General features: G+C 32.0%; 1 protein-coding gene across 1 annotated transcript in view; it reads right to left on the minus strand.

The window, feature by feature from the left end:
• Positions 1-2,512, minus strand: part of LOC108692942 (protein phosphatase PHLPP-like protein) — a 44,594-nt gene extending 42,082 nt beyond the window's left edge. Inside the window, exon 1 of the mRNA XM_018201523.1 lies at positions 2,478-2,512. The gene's annotated coding sequence lies outside the window, so the exon portion shown is untranslated. The remainder of the gene's footprint in view (positions 1-2,477) is intronic.
• Between the last annotated feature and the right edge of the window lie 572 nt (positions 2,513-3,084).

A 3,084-nucleotide genomic window follows, 5' to 3' on the forward strand; every position in this document is an offset into this window, starting at 1 on the left:
TATATATATATATATATGGCTAAAATAAATGACTTTACAACAGAGCTTTATAATATATATTTCTCTTCTTTATCATCATCTTTCCTCCTTCGTGCTTTCTAGCTGAGTCATAACAAGACTGAAGGATTAAGTCTTATCTTTAATCTTTATCCCCAGCTCGTGCATCCTCATGTTCTTCTCTTGTATATTATACATATACAAATGCAGCAACTGTCATTAATCCGAACAATTTATTTTGAATAATATAAAGATTATTGTAATAAAAGCGCAATAGATTTTTAAACAATTTTTGTTATTTTCAGCGGAAATTAAAAATATAATACAATAGCTTGTTACATTATTCTATGAAATGCGGAACGAGAACGATCGGTGTTTTCCTATTGGTCTCGAATTGTGGTGCCAAGCGTTGGAAAATAGTTGAGGCTGGCAATACTTTGTTTCAGTTGTTAAGCGATACAGCGAACACGGTTAGCATCGTTTCACAATAAGACTGCTACGCTGTTGTACTAATTTCCGGGGCTGGTTCCAAAACTAAACACTCCGAGAAGTTCTTGCTAGTAGCTCATTAAGTTAGATTCTAACAAGTTTAACGCATTTTGTTAACTTTATGTAGGACGAATAGAATATAAATAGAAATAGACAAATTAAGAAATTTCATTTTTATATGAAATCACAATTTTTTACAAAAAATAAAAATTTCTAAAAATTTTAATATTAAAAATATTTCAAATATAAAAATGTTTAAATATCAAATAATACATTAAAATATCTCCAAAAAAATGCGCAGCTAATTATAAGCAATGATTTTATGAAATTTATCTAATATATGAACTTTTTGCAAAATATATATATATATGTGTGTGTTTGTGTGTGTGTGTGTGTGTGTGTGTATGCATTTGAAATTTTTAATTCTTTAGATTACTAAACCACAGATACAGAAGGAAGAGGATCGTTAAATCCATAACATGAGGTCAACGGCACTAAGAGGAGTCAGAGAAATTGTCGAATATTCATTTCCGAATCGTAGGATTTCAAGCAATTCCTAATTGAAGCCAACGGTAGCCGCAGCTTAAATCAGCAAATGCCGGCGAGGCTGGTCAGTTTCTGGAATAGCCGCCATTCTGCGTCCATACTAGATTGTGGTTCCATTTGCAAGATACGTATCGAGCAGTGGGCAATTTCCTAACAGCGATGCACAGGGTGTATACAAAGTCTCCGTGCATTCTCGTGAAATCGGTGGCTGTTACTATAAATTAAACGTTATCGGATCGCGAAAAATATAATAAAAATCTTAAAAACGTTTTATAACGTTATTTATATTTTTTAAGCATTCCTTAGATATTCGAATTGTTTGAAAAATGTAAATCCAGTTTAGGCTTCCCAAACTTGCATAGATCGTGACCCACTTTAAAAAATGGCAAATATCTGCAATTTATTTAGCTTAAATAAATATGGAAAAACGGATAAATTAATTATTTATTTATATTATGTACTTTATTTATATTATTATACTGCTCCAAGTTTTTAATTTTTTATTGAATACAATTTTATAAATTTATTTCTCAGATATCTACATATATAATGTACGTGTGAAGAATGCCTACATTTTCTTTTTTAGTTGACGATAGCTTTGATTGATCATCGATGCAATTTATTTTTAGACATGAAAAGTTTAATAAAAAAGTTTCACAAAAAAAATTTTTGATCAAAATTGATGGAAATTAGACCATGGTATTCTTATGTATTTTGACACTTTGGATACGATGTTCAAATCGTTCCATCACATTTTTTTTTATTGACGGAAAATATTATATTACATTTATAGTGTAAAAGATATTAAAAACCAGCTCATAAATGATTCTAAAAATATAGGAAAATTGAATTATTTTCCATCGATAAAAATTGTGATGCAATGGAGCAACTCGTTTCATAGCGTCAAAATACTATGGCATCATCTTTAGATCAAACAATTACACATACAAAAAATTATATATTTTTTAAATACCTGTGTAATTGTAGTTTATTTCAAAATTTTGTTTTGACTTCTACCATTACTACATTGTTACAAATTCGACTTTACACATGTATAAAGTCATGAAACGACGCACGTGCACGCAAGTACAACTATTCAAAATAACGAAGTGTGATTTAATTTTCAATTTTTTCGTAAATTCCCAATTCATTAAAAATCAGCTATGATTCATCGATGAGCCATGATTGATCTTTGGAAATCTCTTATAGATTATTACTGAAAAATTTTTATCTAAATATTTTTATATTTTATATTTTTATACTGACTTTATAACACAGTTTGAATACGTATATGCAGTTATTAGATGAGAAAATATGTCGATATCAACTTATATTTACTCTCAATATATAGAGAAACGGTATGATGAGAAAACACTTTCGGATGCGTGACCGGGTCACGCAGATGTCGAGATCAAGATTGTGTCACGAAAAAGACGATGTTCTACCTCTCGTCACGTTCGTCGGATACGAATCTCCGAGCGATGACCAAGAAGTAATGACCGGGAAGTCCGGTAGTAGAGAGATCGTCTTGGGGAAGTTGTTCGCTGTTGATTCAGCACTAGTCTGTAATGGCGAACACCTGTTACCACTATCTCGAGTTTAATCAAGGTCCTGGCTCCCATAGGAGCGGCTACAAGTGCAGCTCTCTAACTGACGTGATGCCGCGGGACGACCAGGTTTAGCGCGTCGTTGAGCGCTCGTTAAAATCGACTATCGGAAGTACCGGTCACCAGCGACCGTCCAGCAATATTCAGGTCACCCTTGGAATACCATTTAACATACGCCGAGCGTTGTACAAGGCCTCCTACCGGGTGTTGCACTTCAATATTGAAATATGGTTCATAAATGTCGATTATAAATGAGATAGAAACTAATGGTTGCGTTCAGAAGAAAAAGCAACTTTGCTACTGTCGTGAGATTCTTTAATATGATTTATACATTTAAATTTAGTGAGGAAAAAAGAGTAAGATCAATTATATTTTTAGAATCTTATAATATTCAGTTTCTTCTGCTGAATAAAGTAGCTTTATTGCATCGTTTCCAAAATTAAAA

The sequence above is a fragment of the Atta colombica genome, unplaced genomic scaffold, assembly GCF_001594045.1.
Source record: "Atta colombica isolate Treedump-2 unplaced genomic scaffold, Acol1.0 scaffold83, whole genome shotgun sequence".
Taxonomy (NCBI): Eukaryota; Metazoa; Arthropoda; class Insecta; order Hymenoptera; family Formicidae; genus Atta; species Atta colombica.